The sequence below is a fragment of the Podarcis melisellensis genome, assembly GCF_964234715.1.
Source record: "Podarcis melisellensis genome assembly, chromosome: 11".
NCBI classification, from domain to species: Eukaryota; Metazoa; Chordata; class Lepidosauria; order Squamata; family Lacertidae; genus Podarcis; species Podarcis melisellensis.
The window spans coordinates 8,694,448-8,717,944 of record NC_138543.1 but is presented as its reverse complement, the minus strand read 5'-3'; the positions used below and the strand labels follow the sequence as shown (position 1 = coordinate 8,717,944).

The 23,497-nt window shown below is 49.1% G+C and overlaps 1 pseudogene across 1 annotated transcript; it reads left to right on the top strand.

Annotated features, from left to right (window-relative positions):
* Positions 1 to 1,801: 1,801 nt before the first annotated feature.
* LOC309379957 (all-trans retinoic acid-induced differentiation factor pseudogene) lies at positions 1,802 to 2,577 on the top strand (annotated as a pseudogene). The gene has a single exon. The product of its transcript is annotated as an all-trans retinoic acid-induced differentiation factor pseudogene (transcript).
* The last annotated feature ends 20,920 nt before the right edge of the window (positions 2,578 to 23,497 follow it).

Genomic DNA, 23,497 nt, shown 5'->3' with positions numbered 1-23,497 from the left:
CGTCCTATAGGACGAAAAATACGGTAGGGATGGTAAACAGTGTTTCCATGCGCTGCTCTGGTTCGCCAGAAGCGGCTTAGTCATGCTGGCCACATGACCCGGAAGCTGTACACTGGCTCCCTCGGGCAATAAAGCGAGATGAGCGCCACAACCCCAGAGTCGGTCACAAGTGGACCTAATGGTCAGGGGTCCCTTTATCTTTTTAAGTCTGTTACAGCTTCTGCATGATAGCCCTTCAGGTATTGGAAGGCAGCTATTACGTTCCCCTCAGGGGCGTAGCTTGCTGCTCCGGCACCCGGAGTGGCGGGTGTGGGGTGAGCCGCCCACAGAGTCTGCCTGGCAGATGCAAACATTTCGGGCAATGTAGGGGCCCCAGCCACCGCGTCACTCCCAGGAGAGATACCATTTTGTCACCCCCTTAAGGATGACACCCAGGGCAGACCGCACCACCCACCCACACCTTCCTAGGCCCCTGGTTCCCCTTTCTTTCTTCTCTCGCCTAAATTTCTCCAGCTCCTTGCACCATTCCTCACAGTACTTCGCTTCCAGACCACTCGCCATCTTGCTAAGCTGCCAGTTCACCAGTGTCGTTTTTAAAATGTCATTTTAACAGTGAACAGAACTCCAAATGCAGCCACCACAGAACAGAGCAGACCTATCATTTTTCATGATCTGAGCACTAGGCTTCTGTCAGTGCAGCCTAAGTTTGCATTAGCCCTTTTAACAACCACTTTGTGGTGCTGCATCAGGCTCAGCTTTGCGATGCACGAAGACACCTTGATCCTTTTGATGAAAAATTCAAGCACTGCTTAATGACACGGTTTGCCATCCAAAGGAAACGCTTTCAAAAATAACATTGGGAATTCGGGAGCCCTTTGGTGTGTCCAATTGAATTCTGGATATTAGTATTATTGCAGTTCAGCACTCCTACCCATAATGATCAAAGTCTTAGTTTAAAATTTTAAATCTTAGGTCTCATGGTTTGCAAGCATTTTTGGGACATTTCTTATAATGCTTTGTTGTTGTTTAGTCATTTAGTCGTGTCTGACTCTTTGTGACCCCATGGACCAGAGCATGCTAGTATGTACCAAAGCTTTGCATACCCTGTCAAAGTTGAGTTATGTCATTAACATCTGTATGACCAAACCCAGCAATGCTGGTTTACCATAATTATTATAATTACTTTGACTTATGAGTAGATATGTTACCGAAGGTGCTCGCATACCACCAAAGGCAGGAGAATAGCACTTTATGAACATGCCAAGCAACTGAGATCATCCCCGGAGGCCCTTTGCTGCATAGATTAGTGGGTGGTTACCAGAGAGAGTTTCCTTCTGTGGTGGCATGTGGATCGTGGAACTCCTTCCCAAGGGAAAACTGCCAGGCCAAATCTTTGTTATCCTTCAGAACCAGGCAAAGCCCATTCCGTATTCTGGTTTTTGTTTTTTTTGAGTTTTCCATTTTGCATCTTAGGAGTTAATTTTGTTGTTGTGTTTTTTTTTTTTTTAGCAGTTTAAATTTGATTTTTGATTTGATTCTGTATTTACTTGGTCCTGTTTATCTGAGGGAGTGTTTCCACCCCCATCATTCAGCCCGGACACTGAGATGCAGCACTGAGGGCCTTCTGGCGGTTCCCTCATTGCGAGAAGTGAGATAACAAGGAACCAGACAGAGAGCCTTCTCAGTAGTGGTGCCCATCCTGTGGAACGCCCTCCCATCAGATGTCAAGGAAATAAGCAGCTATCCTCTTTTTAAAAGACATCTGAAGGCAGCGACGTGACGCCTCCCGGGCCGAGGTCACGTGCCGCATCATGGCTGCGCCCAGGCGCCTCTTCCCGACGCGGCTGCTGCTGCTCCTCCTGCCCTCGCTGGGCTTCTGCCTGGCGGCGGCGGCCGGAGACAGCAATGCCGCGAGGCTGCCGGCGGTGTGCGGCGGAGGCTGCTGCCCGGGGTCCGTGCGCAACGGCTCCGCGGTGGCCGCGCAGTGCGCCTCCCGGCCGGGCGCTCGGCTGCGGGGCCGCTGCTGCTGCTCGGGAGGCGAGGCCGCCGCGGCGGTGGTGGGGCTGGATCTGGGGAACTGCTCGCTGCAGCACCTGTGTTCCAGCTTCCAGGAGGCCAGCACGGCTTTGCTCATAGACCTGACTGACAACCCTCTGGAGCCTCTCCCTGAAGACGCCTTCCGGGGCTTCACCCAGCTGCAGACCCTAGCTCTGCCCCTGACGCTGGACTGCCCTGGAGGCAACGAAGGCTGGGACAACGTCACCGTCCAAGGAAGCAGCCGGATCTGCCACGGCCAGAGGAACCCCTGCAATGGCTCAGGGGGGCTCGGCCACCTGTGCCCAAAGGACTCCTTGTGTTCCCACCAGGGGCCCGGCTTGCCCCAGTGCCTCTGCACCAGCCCCCACTACGGCTACAAGTGCCTGCGCCAGGGCACCTTCCCCTACCTGCTGTTCTTTGGGGCCTTGGGGGCCGTCACCATCACCCTCTCCCTCCTTCTGTGGGTCACCCAGAGGCGGAAGGCGAAGGTCTCCTAGAGGCCTCTCTTTTCTGCGGCTGGACAGAAGCCCTTTGGCTTGGGCCACAAGTTCGTAATAAAGTCTGAAGGCAGCCCTTTTTAGGAAAGTTTTTAATATTTATTGCTGTATTGTTTTTAACACTCGATTGGGAGCCACCCTGAGTGGCTGGGGAAACTCAGCCAGATTATAAATAATAAATTATTATATTAATTATTATATTCCTCTGGGGTTTTTTTGGTCTGCCTGCTGCTATTTATTTTGACAATTGTACAGTCATATCTTGGAGGTTGAACGGAATCTGTTCCAGAAGCCCATTCGACTTCCAAAACATTCGAAAACCATGAGGTTCCGTCAGACATTCAGCATCCAAAAATAGTTCGCAAACCGGAACAGTCACTTCTGGGTTTGCAACATTTGGGAGCCAAAATGTTTAGGTTAGGAACTAAGCTGTTCAAAAACCAAGGTACGGCTGTATTCTTTAAATGATATTCTATCCTTTGTTCAACTGTTTTCCTTAAAAGCCACAGCATACATTTTTATTGTAAATTATCCTAAATGTTTGTTATAAAGGTGAGGTATAAATGCTGGAAATATAAATAAATAAACAAATCTCGACCAGAGATTATGGAATGTGTGGCTGTCCACAGCTCATCGTTGGCTGTGCTGATAGGAGCTGAAGTCCATCAGTCATTGGGGAGCTGGTGGAAGTTGCAGTCCAGAAACACGTGAATGGTGAAATTTCTCCCAGCCCTGCTTTAGTACTGATTCTTGTTCTCTCAAAGGCCGGGAAAGGGTCTAGGAGCATTTGGCTCTTGGACTATGGCACAACCACTGACAATTAGAGTTCCGTGTGTTAGAACAATTAAAAACCATTCCATATATGCAAGCAATTAAAAACCATTCCATATAGGAAAAAAACAATTAAAAAGTGTTTTCTATGTGAAAAGAATAATGGATCCAACAGAGATACTCACAGGGATAAAGTTTTCCATTTAAAAGCCTTGTCTTCAGCTGAGCTTGCTCTCAAGTAAATGTGCAGCGGATTGTAGCTTTACAGCACAATCCTGTACATGCACATTACTCAGAAGTAAGCCCTATCGAATACTATTAAGTTGTGGGTGAACATATCAGACGACACAGCAATTCTTCCAAAGCAGCTCTTTATTTGTAAGCTGAAACAAAACTGAACTGAAGGGCTCAGTCAGCCTGCTTATATAAAGCTCCAGTACCACGTTACTGTAACAACTTTCTAAAACTATCGAATCACTGAATGTCACTTTCGATCCTTCATTTGCATACAAACTATCCAATCACTGAACAGATAGATAGCCGTGTTGGTCTGCCATAGTCAAAACAAAATAAAAAAAATCCTTCCAGTAGCACCTTAAAGACCAACTAAGTTAGTTTTTGGTATGAGCTTTCGTGTGCATGCACACTTCTTCAGATACTTCACTATCTGAAGAAGTGTGCATGCACACGAAAGCTCATACCAAGAACTAACTTAGTTGGTCTTTAAGGTGCTACTGGAAGGAATTTTTTTATTTTGTTTTGACAATCACTGAACGTCACTTTCGATCCTTCATTTGCATACAAACTATCCAATCACTGAATGTCACTTTCGATCTTTCATTTGCATAACTACCCACAGTACCCCCCTGCTGGCCCAGGGTGAGAACTTCAGTACATAACAAATACAATAGGTCTTAAGCTCAGGTAAACGAGTAAAGAATTGCCGCTTTAAAAGTACTGATTCCTGTAAGGGTGTGTGTGCATGCCTAAGCAATATGATACAGTGGTGCCCCACAAGACGAATGCCTCGCAAGACGAAAAACCCGCAAGACGAAAGGGTTTTTCGGTTTTTGCGACGCTTCGCTAGACGATTTTCCCTATGGGCTTGCATCGCAAGACGAAAGCCCATAGGGAAATCTCGGGGACCTTTTTTTAAATGCTGGCGGTGGGGAGCAAAGCCTTCCCCCCCCTCCGGACTTCAGAAGAGGTCCAGGAAGGCCAGCGGGGGCGAAAGGCTTTGCTCCCCACCGCCAGCATTTTAAAAGCGGTCCGGGATAGCAGGGAAGCGCTTCCCGCTATCCCGGACGGCTTTTGAAGGCAGGCGGGGGGAGCAAAGACTTTTGCCCCCCGCCCGCCTTGGGAAGAGGTCCAGGACCTCTTCCCAAGGCGGGCGGGGGGCAAAAGTCTTTGTCCCCCTGCCTGCCTTCCCGGGGGCTTTTAAATCGCCCCGGGACAGCTGAGAATTCCTCCGCTGTTCTGGGGCGATCTTAAAATGCTGGCGGGCGGCAGCGAACCCTTCGCTGCCGCCCGCCAGCATTTTAAGATCGCCCAGGGACAGCGGAAAAATCCTTCACTGTCCCTGGGCGATCTTAAAATGCTGGCGAGCGGCAGCGAAGGCTTCGCTGCCGCCCGCCAGCATTTTAAAAGCCCCCGGGACTGTCCCGGGAAGGCAGGCGGGGGGGAAGCAAAGACTTTCACCCCCGCCAGCCTTCAGAAGAGGTCGGGGGACAGACTGTCCCCAGACCTGGTCTGAAGGCGGTTCGGTTTCCATAGGAACACATTAATTGATTTTTAATGCATTCCTATGGGAAACCGTGCTTCGCAAGATGAAAAACTCGCAAGACGAAAAGACTTGCGGAACGAATTAATTTCGTCTTGCAAGGCACCACTGTAATCATATGCACTAATAGAATAACTCTTATTATTATTGATCATCTGGTAGAACAACAAGTGTTCTGTTTTTAGTTATCTTATAGCGTGTCCATGATCAATAAGGGGTGTAGTTCCTAACTAGATGAGCCACACATATTCCTCATAAAGAGGTGCAGATTGTGGGCTATTTAATAAGAGTTATTGAGTGACATTACCAGACAAGAGGACATAGCCGAGGTAAAACCAGGGATGTTCCTAGGGGACCAGATTTATCGGACCATACCAACCCCCTACCTTGCAGAAATCCACTATGTGGAATACCGCAGACTTCTTACAGCGGCTAGATTAAATGTCCTTGACTCTGCGATATTGTGGGGAAGGTACAGGGGAGTACCATACGCCCAGAGAATTTGTCATTGTGCCATGGGTGTGGCTGAGTCCACCGAACACATTCTCTTGACTTGCCCTTCTTATGCAGAGCTTAGGCAAAATTTTATAGATCCACTCCTATGTCAATTTAGCTTCCTACCCGGAGAAAACCAGGTTTTACACTTGCTGAATAATGTCACTAGAGCTATACCTTCCTTGCTGGCCAAATTTCTTTTTTTAGCTTTTAAGCGTCGCAAGACTATAATTGACTGTATTGATATGGGGCTATCTGTTTAGCCCATTTTAGTGTTGGCTAAGATCTAAAATCTTCCTGGATGTTTAACGGTGTATTGACAAATGTACTTTTTCTGACTGACGGTCGAATAAAAAGGTTGATGATGATGAATAATAGTTATTTGATAGCCACCAGGACTGGCACGCGGACACTTGCTTACTCCTGCTCTGGAGGCTAGGACCCAAACCAATGGCTTCAAGTTACAAGGAAGGAGAGTCTGAGTAAACATTAGGAAGAACTTTCTGATGGTAACAGCTGTTCAATGGTGGAACAGGCTCCCTTGGAGGTTTTTAAGCAGAAGTTGGATGTCCATCTGTCCTGGATGCTTTAGCTGAAATTCCTGCATAGCGGGGAGTTGGACTAGAGGGCTCTCAGAGTCCCTTCCTACTCTTTAGAATTGTATTATTCTAAACCATTTGGGAGAAAAGCAATGACAAACCTAGACAGCATCTTAAAAAGCAGAGACATCACCTTGCCAACAAAAGTCCGTATAGTTAAAGCTATGGTTTTCCCAGTAGTGATGTATGGAAGTGAGAGCTGGACCATAAAGAAGGCTGATCGCCAAAGAATTGATGCTTTTGAATTATGGTGCTGGAGGAGACTCTTGAGAGTCCCATGGACTGCAAGAAGATCAAACCTCTCCGTTCTGAAGGAAATCAGCCCTGAGTGCTCACTGGAAGGACAGATCGTGAAGCTGAGGCTCCAATACTTTGGCCATGAGAAGAGAAGACTCCCTGGAAAAGACCCTGATGTTGGGAAAGATGGAGGGCACAAGGAGAAGGGGACGACAGAGGACGGGATGGTTGGACAGTGTTCTTGAAGCTACTAACATGAGTTTGACCAAACTGCGGGAGGCAGTGGAAGACAGAAGTGCCTGACCTGCTCTGGTCCAGGGGGTCACAAAGAGTCGGACACAACTAAATGACTAAACCACAAACCATTTGTTCTTTGACCAATGGCAGAGCTCATCCAGATGATGTCGTAGTCAGGATAGCACATCCCAGCTATTAACCATACAAGAAGGTGAATACAAGATTCACTCACAAAACAAAAACAAAGCACAGAGATGGTACGGTTTGAAGGTTCAAAGAATGTTCCAGCAGGTGGCAAGATGAATAATCAGCTTCATCGGGCCATGGAATGACAAAAACATTCACCTCATATAATACATTCATTCCACTCCATAATAAATGGCTTTGGTCTCCAGGCTGCTGACAGCTTCCATCCTTCTTCCTGGGAAACTGCCTCTGGGAAAAGGAATCTTTTCTTCCTTTCTTTCTTGAAGAAAGGTATTAAAAGGCAGCAAGAAAATAACTCCAATCTTAGCTATTATTGTGGCAGAAGTTTTATGTGAACAACTCATGCAGCATTTATAGATGCTATTGCCAAACCATCTGCATTCTGATAAGGGCAGCTTGTGAATGTCAGCCTAATTAGCCAAGTCTAATGTCTGGTTTCCTGTAGAGAGCTTTTGTAGAGTAATTACCTTCCTTGAGGTCAAACTGCTGCAATTATAGGTCTTTAACTAATCGAGATAAACAGCCTTTGAATTCTCACAGCAAGTAAGTCAGTCCCACAGAGGGGCTTCTCATCTTGACCTATAACAATATAGGATATTATGACAGGTGATTGCAATGCCTTTTATTTATGTATATTTACCACACTGATCTGAATGCCAGTTTATCCGGCTAAGTCCTTTACAAATTACAAACATGCGCTAAATTCTGCATTGTGGCGATTGCTGGAGTCCTTATGATGGCACTGGGGACAGTTTAACGTTTACATTTGAGAGCGAAGAGTATACATTTTGACAGAATGATTGATTTGGATTTACTAGATGTCCTCAGTGAACCAAACTTCAGTCATCCCTGGATTAGATCCATTGAAATCAATGTGACCTAGTTTTTCATGATTAACTTATGTCCTATTGATTTCAGTAGTTGTACTCTAAGCAAAACCAAGGCCCCATTTGCATTATGAATTTAAAGCATCATGATACTGCTTTAAACAGTCACAGCTTTCCCCCAAAGAATCCTGGGAACTGTAATATGTTAAGGATAATAAGAGTTGTCAAGAGACAGAGCTATTCCCCTCACAGAGCTGTAATTCCAGAGGTCAGTATGGAGAGGGAATGATTGTTAAACCACTCTGGGAATTACACCTCTGAGAAGGTACCGTAATAAGGGCCTCCTATCAATGCTCATGATCTTCTCAGCTGACTACAGTTCTCAATATTCTTAGAGGGAAGCCATGACTCTTTAAAGTGGTAAAGGTAACCACAGTCATCATGTTGCATTAAATATCAAGGGACCCCTGACCATTAGGTCCAGACGTGACTGACTCTGGGGTTGCGGCGCTCATCTTGTTTTATTGGCCGAGGGAGCCGGTTTACAGCTTCCGGGTCATGTGGCCAGCATGACTAAGTCGCTTCTGGCGAACCAGAGCAGCGCACAGAAATGCCGTTTACCTTCCCGCCGGAGCGGTACCTATTTATCTACTTGCACTTTGACGTGATTTCAAACTGCTAGGTTGGCAGGAGCAGGGACTGAGCAACGGGAGCTCACCCCATCGCAGGGATTCAAACCACCGACCTTCTGATCGGCAAGTCCTAGGCTCTGTGGTTTAACCCACAGCGCCACCCGCATCCCCTTTAAAGTGGTATCATACTGTTTTAAATGTATAGTGCAAAGGGGGCCTAAGTCTGTACCCACTGCCAAGAAACTGTTGATACCTATAGTCGAATTCGACTGGCATCCTTTACCTTACCATTACCTTTGGGTCCGATGGATAAACTTCCCTGGGAAAGCATGTGACTTTCCCCAAAGAATCTTGGGAACTGTAGCATTCTTAATAAACTACATTTCCCAGGATTCTCTGGGGGGGAATCATGTGCTTTAAATGTATGGTGTGCATTTCCTTTCTTTCTGATTCTACGAAATGCTTTGGCAGGTTGTATTTTCCATCCCATCCGGCATTCCAAAAGAGCCAACTTTCACAGCAAGAAATCAACATGCAATGAATTGGAACATTTCTTTTTAAACTCGGAGGTGGCTTAAATGCCTGGCAAGATGCCTGAGCTGCAGGGATGTTAGAAGGTCAAATCCAGATGAGTGATTTGATGCAGGACCCATAAGTGCATTAAGGAGTCCGCAGCACGCCCCAAGCAAAAAATATTTTGACGAAGCACAACAGAGCAACACACTGTGCTGCCGGTTTCTACGGAAAGAGCCTGTGCTCTTTCCTTTATCAACATTCACAACATTGTACAGTCATACCTCGGGTTATGAACATTGCATGTTTTCGGATTGCGGACCACACCGAACCCGGAAGTACCGGAACGGGTTACTTCCAGGTTTTGGCGCATGCGCAGAAGCACAAAATAACGTCATGCACATGTGCAGAAGTGCTGAATCGAGTCACGCGCGTGCGCAGACGCAGCGCTGCGGGTTACGAACGCTGTGGGTTGTGAACATGCGTACAACTGTATTAGCAGCATGGGAATAGGATAGCCCTAAATCCTGTCTGCAGTGAACAACTTGGAAGGCACGAGCTGATGCAGAGAGACAGTTCTGTAGGACGTGGTAGCACTTCATAAAGAAGTAGAGGAGAAGTCCCCCCCCCCAAACAAAACAAAAACCTCACCACTCAGCCAGCTCTCTGGGTGGGCCACACTTATTGTGGTGAGCTGTAAAGTTAAAAGGAAACTAGGAGGGGAGACTTGTGACTCTCAGTGTTGCATTCAGTACACATGGCTAAGGCACACACTATCAGTAATCAAGGAGACCTCCCTGAAAGGCCAAATGGGGGCAAGGTTATCCTTCTATAAATATCCTATAAATATCTTTTTTAGGTTTTAGTAACCACAGTCATCATGTTGCATTAAATATCAAAAGGAACGTTTGGGAGTGGGGGGTGGGGAGCAAACACAGGGGCCAGGTCCTCATTTATGGTTGAAATGTTTAGAGCAGATGCCAATTTGCAAGGAATGCAAATATAATGTAAATATCACTTCCTCCTCACTCCCCTGGATTCCGGCAGCTGCTGTCAGTGCTGGAGGGAGCCAATATTTCTCCATGGATGAAAAGTTTCTAAGCTGCTACGATATATACATATATATATCTCCCCAACCCACAGTACGATAATCCCACAGCAAGTGAGTTACCAAAAACTAGAGACATCATAATAATCACTCAATATCCTTTTCATCTCTTAATGTGTTTTCATTGGGGGTGGGTGGGTTTGTAGGTTTTTTAAAAAGCAATAGGCAGCTTCCCTGCCAACGAAAACAGCAATTTCAGGACTCAGTGCTTTTTACTGCGACCATGGCAGTACAAGGGTTAGATCCCCTTAGATCCCCTCCTTATTTGCCATAGTCTTGATCAGCCCTACACCTATTTGTTCTTTATTTTTAAAAAAGTGCGAACATGATCGTGGCTAAGTGTCAAATTGAACGTGCCACTAAACTACTTTCGAAATTGCAAAAACAAACCAGTCACTGGTAGGCTGATCAGGATTAGGACCATGGTTCGCCAGAAGCGGCTTAGTCATGTTGGCCACATGACCCGGAAGCTGTACGTCGGCTCCCTCAGCCAATAAAGTGAGATGAGCGCTGCAACCCCAGAGTCGTCCACGATTGGACCTAATGGTCAGGGGTCCCTTTACCTTTTACCTTTATGCAGAGAACATAAAAGTTCCAGCATCCTGTTCTCACAGTGGCCAACAAGATGTCCATAGGAGATGTGCAAGCAGAAGATGAGCACAACAGCATTCTCCCCACTTGTGATTCCAGCGTCTGATATTCAGAGGCATAATGCCTCTGACAGTGGAGGTAAAACATAGCCATAATCAATAATAATAATAATAATTCTTAAAAAGCAGAGACATCACCTTGCCAACAAAGGTCTGTATAGTTAAAGCTATGGTTTTCCCAGTAGCGATGTATGGAAGTGAGAGCTGGACCATAAAGAAGGCTGATCGCCGAAGAATTGGTGCTTTTGAATTCTGGTGCTGGAGGAGACTCTTGAGAGCCCCATGGACTGCAAGAAGATCAAACCTCTCCATTCTGAAGGAAATCAGCCCTGAGTGCTCACTGGAAGGACAGATCCTGAAGCTGAGGCTCCAATACTTTGGCCACCTCATGAAAAGACCCTGATGCTGGGAAAGATTGAGGGCACAAGAAGGGGACAACAGAGGACAAGATGGTTTGACAGTGTTCTCGAAGCTACCAGCATGAGTTTGATCAAACTGCGGAAGGCAGTGGAAGACAGGAGTGCCTGGCGTGCTCTGGTTCATGGGGTCATGAGGAGTCGGACACGACTAAATGACTAAACAACAACAACCCCGCCCATCTGGCGGGGTTTCCCCAGTCACTGTGGGCGGCTTTCAGCAAAATATTAAAATACAATAATTCATCAAATATTAATCAGGGCTGCCTTCAGATATCTTCTAAAAGTCATAGTTGTTTATTTCTTTGACATCTGATGGGAGGGCATTCCACAGGGCGGGCACCACTACCGAGAAGGCCCTCTGCCTGGTTCCCTGTAACTTCACTTCTCGCAGTGAGGGAACTGCCAGAAGGCCCTCAGCACTGGACCTCAGAGTCCCGGCGGAATGATGGGGGTGGAGACGCTCTTATTCTCCATGAATTTAGCTCATCCTCCTTTGAATTCATCCAAGTTGGTGGGCAACATGGTTGAAATAGCTGCTGTGAAGAAATGCTTCCTCTCATCTGTCCTGAATCTCCTAAGATTCACAGAGGCCAGTTAAACACCTGGCAAAACCATTCTTCCAAAGCTGCTATTCGCTTTGGGACAGAAGTTTCTGCCGCCACAAGAGATGGGGGAGAAATCTGATTCCGTTCACCTTTATTGGTGAACCTACCTAAACACACACACTTTTCTGAAACAATATGAGAAGTGAAACACAACAATCCTTCAAAACTGTGCAACACCGTTATCCTGTGTACAAAATTGCATATACTAGGGTAAAGTATGCACGAACATGTCTATATTAGTGAAAATAACATATAAAAGGCATTATATTTGGGGGACATTGTATACAAAAATGTGTATGTTTGGCAAAATTGCATGTTGTTGTTTAGTCATTTAGTCGTGTATGATTCTTTGTGACCCCATGGACCAGAGCCTGCCAGGCACTCCTGTCTTCCACTGCCTCCCACAGTTTGATCAAACTCATGCTGGTAGCTTCGAGAACACTGTCCAACCATCTTGTCCTCTGTCATCCCCTTCTCCTTGTGCCCTCCATCTTTCCCAACATCAGGGTCTTTTCCAGGGAGTCTTCTCTTCTCATGAGGTGGCCAAAGTATTGGAGTCTCAGCTTCACGATCTGTCCTTCCAGTGAGCACTCAGGGCTGATTTCCTTCAGAATGGATAGGTCTGATCTTCTTGCAGTCCATGGGACTCTCAAGAGTCTCCTCCAGCACCATAATTCAAAAGCATCAATTCTTTGGCGATCAGCCGAATTGCAAAATTGCAAAATTGCATACAAACATGTATACTAGGAGAAACTTACACTAAACTTGCAAACTGGTGTGGGAATGTAGACAAGTGAACTTAAGGGGGGGGGGAATGTGAAATGGAGAGAAACTGAAATTGACAGAATCACCCATCCCTAGTTGGCACCAATAGTGTGAAACAAGTGAATAAACAGGCAGAATCTACAATACTGTGAAACCAAATCCATGAGTCCAATGAAACTTTATGACTCATTTTAATCCTATGGCCACACCCAGACTGGTTTTGGAATGGAGGGTAGTTTCAAAAGTAGTTTATTAGATGGCATGCCGTTCTGCTCCTTGAAGAAAAATAAACATTAAAAGTTCTGCACAAGTCCCTGACAAAAGCCTAAACAATTCTTTTGATCCCAGCCAATAAGTTGATAACTTCTGCAGATCAGTGTGATGTCATAATAACACAGATGCAGGAAATTAAACAATATATGTGTTTTGGTTGAAAGCACTCTACCTCCTTTTCTCAATGCAGCTAGTAGTAGCTGTGAGAAGCTTTGGGCTGCATCACAATTCTCATGAGATCTTTGCCTATACTGGAGGGGAGACCTCCAGGGCACAGGGCCAGATATTATTAAGACTGCGACAAAACATGAGCAAGATGGGAAAATCGACACCAACATCTCACCCGGAATTATTAATACCAGCACAACACAGAAATCTGAGTTGTGATCTGAAATTAATTTTGAATAAGGCGGAGCACAAACAGAACATTAAACAGGAAACAGCTTTGCCTAGAGAAAACACACAACTTTCTCACCGATAACGCAAACTGAAAGAAATAAAACCCACCCCAAATTGTTGATGAATATCCATCAGTAAAGATGGACCAAAACAATAATTAGGCGTAAGAACAACACTGTAGTAAAAGAATGAATTTTATAAAGTTAATAAAAGGGCTTTCAATTTCATTTAAAAATAAGCAGGAGCCCAGAAGAACTCTAAAAACTCTGCAAAGGGTAATTCAGAAGCAACAGCTACCTAACTAAACGCACCTCTATGGGAGTGTCAAGACATGTTTGTAGGAAATGACATATATAAAGAAACTATGACAATCAGGGCCAGATTTAGGTCTGAAGGTAAAAGGGCCCTTTATATGTCCAGCTGTCCTTTGTCAACAACAAACTGTCGCTGTTTTGTGTGTTGAATATACGCTATATGGTAATTTATGGACCTAAAGCCATTTGCACATAACAAAATATGTATTTTATAATTGTTGAACTGAAATACAATTAATACAGGTTTTCTTTCCCTTTAATTTTTTTGGGGGGGCCCAAGAGAGTGGGGCCCTAAGCTATAACTTGTTTAGCTTGTAAGTAAATCCGGCACTGATGACAGTGGCCCAGATCACACACAACACTAAACCAAACCATAGCTTAGCACGGACAAGCAAGCCATGGCTCTCTCCCCCCCCCAGTCCTGCAACTGTGCGCTCCCCAAAGCTAAGCCATGGTTTGGCTTTGCATTATGTATAAACCTGGGGTTGTGGTTTGTCTCACTCCAGGAATACCAGAAGTTGCAATTAAAGTTTGCTCTTCAATGACTGCTCATGCTTTAGAGACAAACCATGAGTCTGGTTTCAAGTGTATCACCAGGGCCGTCTTAAGCATATGTGGCGCTGGATGCAAAGATCCACCCAGCGCACACACACCCCGGTTGCCCAAAGTTGTTGACTTTTTTGAAGGAAAGCTTCCTTTGGTGAGACAAAGACATCAGTTGTCTTCTACCCTACTGCGATTCCTTCCTTCACCCTCAAGACATGTTTTGTGGCCTGTGCTCTTGCTGCTCTTCTCCGCTGCAGTAGCCGGTGTAGCCGGGCAGCCCAGACTCCCTGCCGCCGGGGCAAAAGGAGTAGAGTCTCCATGGACGGGGTGGGAAAGCATCGGGGAGGAGCACGGCTGTTGGGTGAAGGGATCCGCCTGGAACGCGATACTGGGGGCTCCCATGACACATGCCCACGATGCCCTTCCTGTGGCGTAACTCTGCAAGATTGGCTCCTGAGGAGCAACATGAGTCCCAAGGGAACCCAGAGTGAGACAGCCACATCCCTTTCACGTGCGAAAGGACCCCTTGCCGGGTGGGCGGCGGCAGCAGAGACACCACAAGGAAGAGATTCGTATTGGGGCCACAACCGGAGGGAGGGAAGGCAGGAGGCTGACCCACCTTCAGGCGGGACTTGTGGCGGTGGTGCCCCCTCCCTCTTTTCTCCCTCCCAGGGGAGCACTTAAATTTGTCGCTCTCTCCCCCTTGGCCAAGGCGGCCACTGCTGGCAGGTCTTTTCCCCACGCAGCGGAGGGAACAGAGCAACGCCTTTCTCTCCCCACCGGAGGCAACACGGAGGGACGGCAGCTGCACTGGCTCAATCCGTGCTGCACGTTTGCCTGCTCGCTTTCTCAGAGGCGGAGGGGCACGCCAGAGCCTTGGTGAGTTGCACGCAACGCTCCTTACAAGACACCCCCCAAGCAGGCTCTGAGCAGCCACGGGTTCGAGTAACGTGCGTGTGCTGATCCTGAGGGTTAACCGTGCAGCGAGGTCCGAGTCCAGTCCGAGGTTGAGGGTGTAGTATGGAGGCTGCCCATCAAAGCTGAAGCGGGATCCAAGGCAGGGAGTCAGGTGAGTTCAGGAACTCTGGCAGAAGAGCAGGAGAAGGTGCAGGCAGGAACAGGCTGCCAACAATGTTGCTCCCGCAACCTGGGACTGGGGCTGGCTGGCTTTTATCTGCCCTGAGGCATAGGGTAGCCCCGGTCCACAGGCCTCTCCTGGCCTGGAGGTGAGCACTCTTCCTGCGGGAACGTAGCTCCCTCCGCCTCTCTGCCCTGAGCCTCTGCAGCTCAGGAGAGGCTGAAGGGTCACCGGACCCAGAGGCAACCTCAGCTTCCCCTGATGGGGCTAAGAGTGGAGCACCTGCAGGCAATGGGTCCTCCATCACCTCAGGAGCCAGAGCAGACTCAGCTGGTGCCTGCACCTGAGGATCCAGCACAGGTGAGGACCCTTCAGGCTCAGCTGGTTCTGGAGGCGGGGACTCCTGTGCAGGCTGGGATTCCTCAGGTTCAGCCTCTGAGTCCGAATCCCAGGCCATCACAGTGCGGCTGGGCTCCATTACTCCAGAGGGGGCTCTTCCCTGAACTCTCCAACCTGGCCCCAGACTCTCGGCCTGGTGCCCTCCAGAACTGGGCGCCTGGGTGCCATGCACCCCTCGCACCTCCGGGTTAAGATGGCCCTGTGTATCACCAAGTAAAACCATGGTTTAGCATGATGACAGCAGACCAGGTGAGGAACAGAAGAGCACTGCAGCCAGAATCTTTGCTCTGGAAACCTGTTCATTCATACTAAGTTATTATTCCACTTAGCATTATGTAGGAACAGGGTCATTTTTGCGTTCCGTTCTGCATGAGATAATCTGGGTGCAAGTTCATTATGGGAGGCTTCTCTTCGGACGACAGAGGCAGTTCTCGTTATAATGTGAAATTCTGGGGGTTTTGACACAGAAAATGCAGCGCGCACCATCTCATTAGCCATGCAATGAAAACACAGACAAGCCCCACGGCTGCCCGCTTGGGGTTTAAGCTTCAACCAACAACGTTGGCGGGCCTGTCAGAGCCATTATGGAAAAGTCCTATCCGGAGGCACTGCATGTGGGAATGTTACCAATTGGGAATCGGACTGTCTTTATAGTAAAAAATGTTTTCGTCAATTAAAAGTGTGCTCTGGGATATGGGAAAAAAAAAAAGCTTGCTAGGTGCTGATAGATGAGGTTACGTCATTCTCTCTCTATTTACCCCCCGAGAAATAAATTCCTCAATATAAAAATATAAATTGTCTCTCCTCAGAGAGGGTACATTTTGCTCCCAATGGTAGAACCCATCTTTAAACCCAATCTGCTATAGGAGATCTGCTTTTATTTTGTAACTGCATATATTCTTTTTCTTTTTTTCCTTTTCATGCTTTTTCCTTAACCCACCCCCCCACACAATCTTTCTGCTATGTCCTCTCTTTCCTTTTGTTTTATTTTATTTTTATTTTTATTTTTTTTGCACACTCATGCCTAAATCAAACTGAATAAAATAATGGTTGTGTCCTTGGTGCAACCCACCTGAGGTTGGCACACAATCTAATTTTTGGACCCAAACCATATAAAGAAACCAGAGGCCTTTCTTCTTGGAAGAACAGCTTTGGAATTGCCCAAGAAAGATGTTAAATTATTTTTGTATGCCACAACTGCGGCTCATATTTTGTTAGCTAAAAAGTGGAAAACTCAAGAACTACCAACAGTAGAAGAATGGCAGATGAAGATGATGGATTTTTCGGAGCTAGCCGATCTAACCAGAAGAGTCTATGACCAGAAGGAGGAGGAGTATCAGGAAGAGTGGAATAAATTTAATGATTATTTAGCTAAATTTGTTAAGTTAAACTAGTCAGAAAAAGCTTCCAGATATTTAACGTGCTTAGGATTGTATTTATGTTAAGTAATAAAATAATATGTGTCACGGCCACCCAGATCTGGTCCCAGCTCACAAGAGACCTCACTCCGTTGCAGCTTATTTACAGGAAAAGTTTATTGAAGATTTCTGCTTCTCATACAGTTCAGCATTGTGGCCGTACGTCTGCCACGTTAGACCGCTGAAGTCCCCTCTGACTCCTCCCCTCTTCCGCACCAACTTAATAGCCTGGCTCTAGACCACCTCTTCCTCTCCTTTCTTTTCCGCAGGGTCTTCCTGCCCCCCTGGGTTCCCTCTCTCCGTGACTCGCCTGAGGCTGAATCCTCTGCCGCCTCTTCCCCCCTCTTTCTGGCTTTAGGGCCGGGCTCCTCCCCTGAGCTCTCTCCACTTCCGCGCGCCTCTACGCTTGAACTTGGCGCGCGTACGTTGCTGCTGACCTTTCTTTCGACCGCTACACCACCCCCTGCTCTGCTCTCCACCCTTTCCGGCTGAACACCCTGCTCCAACCCCCTCTCTCTGTTCTCTCCTAATCCTGCTCCCTCCGAGAGGCTGACGACTCCACCCCCTTTACTCCGTTCCGGCTGAGACGTCTCTTGCTTCCTCTGTCTTCCACTGGGCTCCTCTCCGCTTCTCCCTTCTCCTCCCCTTTGCTTGATTAAGGTAACCCCCTTTTGAGAATCCTCTGACTCGCTGCTCAGACTCGTGGATTCCCTCAGAATTCCGTCATCTTCTTCCTCATCCTTCTGCCCCTCCTCCCACTCGCTCTCCGTCTCCTCTGTCATCTCCTCCTCTCTCCCAGAAACCCTGACATCCATCCCCCCCTCGAAGCCCCCCCTTCCCCCCTCCCGCTCGCCGGGGACCGGTTGTGGAAACTGCGGCTCTTCGGGGGTAGGCTCAGGATACCGGTCGTCTACGTCAATGTTCTCTGCTGGCAGTTCTGTGTAAGTGTATTCGAAGTCGGGTTCTTCCCCCAAATGCTTCTCAGTCTCTGCTTCCATCGCTACTTCCTCCGGTGCTGCCCGCCAAGGACCTATCAGCCACCTCTTACGCCATTCCTCCTCTGGCTGCTCCTCCCACCAATAAGGGGTTTCCGTGTCCACCCCCGAGCACGATCCCCTGGGCGGGCTTGATTCTGGTGTTCTTCCCTCGGGGGAAGAGAAACCCCTGAACGTGCTATCTGACAATGTGGGTGTGAAAAGCCAGTCATCAAAGTACTCAGCTGGCATGGGTCTATGTGGGAAAAGTGCATGGAACTCTTCTTTCAAAAGGGGTTCGTCTAACTCGTAGCCTGGCACCCAACTATTAGCAGCGGCTGGTGTGCCCTCCCTGGCGAGAAAATATTCAACTCCCTCCTCCCCCCATCTCGAGTCCAGTATCTCTGTGACCTCGTTAAGAGGTTCTGGTCTTGGCGATTCCCCCCTCTCAGGCGCCCTCCTACGTGGCTCTGGGGGTGCTCCTGACTCTTGAAACCTGTGTGGGGTTTTGTAGGGAGTGAGCACCGATCTATGAAAGACCGGGTGCACCCTGGAACCTTCCGGAAGGGCTATACGAAAAGCCACCGGATTGATCTTAGCCTCAACTTGATATGGCCCTAGCTGCCTGTGTCCTAACTTCTTCTTGGCCAATGACCTGGCCGGCATCGCGTGGGCTGCTAACCACACCCAGTCCCCAACCTGGATGTCCTCTCCCGCCCTCCTGTGCTTATCGGCCTGCACCTTATACGCCTGTTTTGCCAGCTCCAAATGTCTCCGCAGCTCCTCGTGCACCTCTTGCAACTCCGCTGCAAACTGGTCGGCATCTTGAGGCCCCCCCCCTCCTGGTGCCGCAAATCTCGGGAAGGTTCTGGGATGACGGCCATTGTTCGCGAAGAAAGGCGTCACCCCGGTGGAAGCGTGTTTCGTGTTGTTGTAGGCGAATTCAGCCATCGGCAGATAGTCCACCCACGCCGCAGGTCGCTGGTTGGCGTAGCACCGCAGGTACTGCTGCATGATCGCGTTGACCCTCTCCGCTTGACCGTTGGTTTGTGGATGCCTCGCCGATGTCAGGTTGATTTTGACGTGCAAGATGCCCAGAAGCTTTCGCCAGAAAGTGGAAACAAACTGGCGCCCCCTGTCGGACAAGACGGACTGCGGAAGTCCATGCACTCTGAAGACGTGATCGATGAAGAGCTTTGCGGTCTGTTCTGCCGTCGCCACCTTGGCACAAGGGATGAAGTGCGCCATCTTGGTGAACAAGTCCACCACCACTAACACCGCCGTCTTACCTCTGGAGCTGGGCAGGTCTGTAACAAAGTCCAACGCTACCCTCTCCCATGGTTGCTGCGGTGTCTCCAGCGGTTCTAGCAATCCCGCCTGCTTCTGGTGCACTGGTTTGGACCTCTGGCAGATATCACACCTGGCGACGTAGTCCGCCACCTCTCCTCTCATCTGGGGCCACCAAAAGTCTCTAGCCACCAACTCCATCGTCTTTTCTTTGCCGAAATGGCCTGCACTAGGGGCGTCATGCAACTGTTGCAGAACCTTGGCTCGAAGATCGTCGGTGGGCACGTAAAGGGCACCCTTACGAGTCAAAAGTCCATCTTGTAATTGAAACTCATCGTTGTGTCGCGACCCTCCGCGTAGCTCCTCCATCTTAGACTGTGCAAACTGATCCCTTTGCAACGCGCGTCGCACCGCGTCCAGGTCGACTGCGATGGTAGCGCACGTCCACGCCTGCGGTGCGAAAATGTGCTTTGCTGCGATTGGAGCTGCTTCCTCCAAGTATTGCGGCTTTCGGGACAGCGCGTCTGCAATAACATTGGAGTCTCCTGGGATGTATTCTATTTTGAAGTCGAAGTCCGCAAAGAACTCCGCCCAGCGCATGTGTCGCTGGGTCTGCAACTTAGCCGTCCGCCAATACTCTAAGTTCTTGTGATCCGTGCGGACCTGCACCGTGTGCTTGGCTCCTATTAAGAAGTGTCGCCACGCTTTGAAAGCTGCATGAATGGCCAACAACTCCCTGTCCCATATGGTATAATTGCGCTCCGTCTTGCTGAGCTTCCGGGAGTAGAACGCACCCGGTCGCCAGTTGCCTTGTGAATCCTCTTGCAAAAGAACGGCCCCAACCGCTCTATCCGACGCATCGGTCTCTACCCGCATGGGTCTGCCGGGATTCACGTGGAGCAGCTGCTCTTCGGAGGCGAAAAGACCCTTAAGCGTCCGGAAGGACCGCTCCGCTTGTTCGGTCCAGACGAACTTCTTCTTCTTGGAACTGAGGGTGTCAGTGATCGCCGCCGTCGCGTTCGCAAAACCTTTAATAAACTTGCGGTAAAAATTGGCAAAGCCGATGAACCTCTGGACCTCTTTCCGATTTCGAGGGCTTTTCCAGTCCAACAGCGCTTGAACCTTAGCCCTGTCCATGGCCAGTCCCTCGTCGGACAACTTGTAGCCAAGGAAATCAACCTCTCTGACATCAAACTGGCACTTTTCCAACTTGGCGTACAGCCTGTGTTCCTTCAGCCTCTGCAGGACCTCCCTCACGTCCTTATCGTGATCCTCCGGCGATTCCGAGAAAATCAGGATATCGTCGAGAAAGCAGACACACTTTTTGTAGAGGAGACCTGCTAGCACGTGGTGCATAAATGCTTGAAAAACGTGGCTGCCATTTTGGAGGCCGAAAGGCATGACTCTGTATTCGTATGTGCCCAGAGGGGTGAACATGGCGGTCTTCCACTCATCTCCTTTCCGGATGCGGATGAGATTGTAAGCTCCACGTAGGTCCAGCTTGGTGAAAATCTTGCCCCTCCTGACGGTCGCTAAAAGGTCGTCAATCTTGGGCATGGGGAAAGCTTTGGGCTTAGTCAAGCTGTTGATGAACCTGTAATCCACTATAAGCCTTTTTTGGGGCGTGTCCTTCTTCTTCACAAAGAAAACAGGGCTGCCTCCCGCTGCTTTAGATTCCTGGATGAAACCGCGCTTGAGGTTATGGTCTATGAACTCCCGAAGCTCTTGCATTTCGTCCTCCGACATGGAGTACAGCTTGGCAGCAGGCAATTGCGCCCCTGGCACTAAATCAATCGCGCAGTCGTAAGGTCTATGAGGCGGCAACTTGTCAGCTTCCTTCTCACAGAAAACCTCCAAGAAGTCCTGGTACTTGTGAGGCACTGTTTGCACCATACTCAGATGCAATGGCTGCTCAGCTTCTCCTCCCTGATCGGTCTGAAAGCAATGCTGAGCACAATACGATGAACAAAAGTTGATCTGCCTCTGGTACCACGCAACCGCGGGACTGTGCCTCTCCAGCCAACTCATGCCTAACACGATGGGTGTGTCCGATAAGTGGGTGACATTGAAACTAATAAGCTCTCGATGGTTGCCAATCTGCATCATCATGGGAGGGGTTTGCTGCACCACTTGCCCCCCCAGCAACTTCCTGCCGTCCACCGTGACCACGTTCAGAGGCGTCGTTGCAGGCAGGAGCGCCATGTTGTGCTGCTTAACGAACTGCAGTCCCATGAAGTCGGCGTTGCTTCCCGAATCGATCGTTATTGGAACCTCAAGGAGTCTCCCATCAGGCAACTGGAGTGTTGCTGTGAGCAGAACTGCCGGTTTGGGAGGCAAAGGGTCCACGCTCTGCAGTGATGCTGGGGGCTTGTCTACAGATCCGCCTGGCTGAGCCCCAGTAGCTCTGCTTCCAGCCAGGCACTGTCGTTTCCCTGAAGCTGCTCCCCTGGTTGCACCTCTGCTGTTACAGTTGCCAGCGCTGCAGTGTGCTTCTGGAGCCTCTGGGGGCACTCTTTCGCCATATGGTGCGCACTGTCACAGATGTAACACTTCCTGGTTCCTCTAGGAGGCTTCGCTTTGGCTGCACCAGGGACAGGGCTCTGGGATGGCTTCTGAGCCCTAGCACCACCAATCTCCATTGGCTCCTCTCTGTCCTTCCCCATTGGCGAGGGGTGCGCACGGCTGAAGTCCCTGTGCCCAAAAGGGAGAGTCCTTGCTTGCGCACGCGCTTGGGGCCCGTCCTCCTCATGCCACGGACGCCCCTCATGTCGAATTCCAAGAGCTAAAGCCCGTTGCACCACGTCTTCTAGGGTCTGGGGTCTGTCCCCCCTAGCGATCTCATCCTTGATGGGGGGGCTCAATCCCTCCCAAAAAAGATCTCTGACCGGTTTACTGTCCTTTGGCCAATCTAAGGCGGTGAGCAATGCAAAAAATTTAGAGTGGTATTGGCGCACAGTCGCTTTCCCCTGCCTCAGCCCGTGCATTTGACGGCGCGCAATGTCCACATCCACAGAGGATTGAAAACAAGAATCCATCGCTTTGATGAACGCAGTTGAATCGCGACGGGCCGGTCCATCTTCGCGCCACAAATTGCGTAGCCAAGCCCTGGCCTCCCCATGCAGGTGCGAAACAATGAACCCCACTCTCTCCTCCTCATCTTTAAAATCGTGACGGAGTAAGTGCAGTGCATATACAACGTCCGCTCTGAAATTGGGATAGTCTTGCAAGTTGCCATTAAAATGCGGAACTAGGGCACCCCCCCTCCGTCCAAGCGCAATGCCCTCCGCTCTGGATCCTGGGGCCCCCGCCTTGTCCGCGCGCTCCCACCTTGCCTGCAAATCCTGGCACGTCTTCTCCAAGTCGTCATTCTTCTTCTGCGAAGCAATGACTGCCGATGTGAGAGCGGTAACCTGATTCCGCAATGCAACCAGCTGCTCCTCAGCGCTCATGGCTGCTCCCGTTCGTGAGCTTCGCAAAAAAAAAATTTTTGCTTTGAGAGAGGGGACTTACTGTCACGGCCACCCAGATCTGGTCCCAGCTCACAAGAGACCTCACTCCGTTGCAGCTTATTTACAGGAAAAGTTTATTGAAGATTTCTGCTTCTCATACAGTTCAGCATTGTGGCCGTACGTCTGCCACGTTAGACCGCTGAAGTCCCCTCTGACTCCTCCCCTCTTCCGCACCAACTTAATAGCCTGGCTCTAGACCACCTCTTCCTCTCCTTTCTTTTCCGCAGGGTCTTCCTGCCCCCCTGGGTTCCCTCTCTCCGTGACTCGCCTGAGGCTGAATCCTCTGCCGCCTCTTCCCCCCTCTTTCTGGCTTTAGGGCCGGGCTCCTCCCCTGAGCTCTCTCCACTTCCGCGCGCCTCTACGCTTGAACTTGGCGCGCGTACGTTGCTGCTGACCTTTCTTTCGACCGCTACACCACCCCCTGCTCTGCTCTCCACCCTTTCCGGCTGAACACCCTGCTCCAACCCCCTCTCTCTGTTCTCTCCTAATCCTGCTCCCTCCGAGAGGCTGACGACTCCACCCCCTTTACTCCGTTCCGGCTGAGACGTCTCTTGCTTCCTCTGTCTTCCACTGGGCTCCTCTCCGCTTCTCCCTTCTCCTCCCCTTTGCTTGATTAAGGTAACCCCCTTTTGAGAATCCTCTGACTCGCTGCTCAGACTCGTGGATTCCCTCAGAATTCCGTCATCTTCTTCCTCATCCTTCTGCCCCTCCTCCCACTCGCTCTCCGTCTCCTCTGTCATCTCCTCCTCTCTCCCAGAAACCCTGACAATATGTTTAATACTATTAGGAGAAGATTTAAAGATGTTAATGTTTTAAAAAATTGGATTTTGGAAAACCGTTATAAGGATATGCAATGAAATTCAACCAAGGGGAAACGAGGAAGTCGCTTTACACAGTTAATAACTGTTATTTTTAATTAGG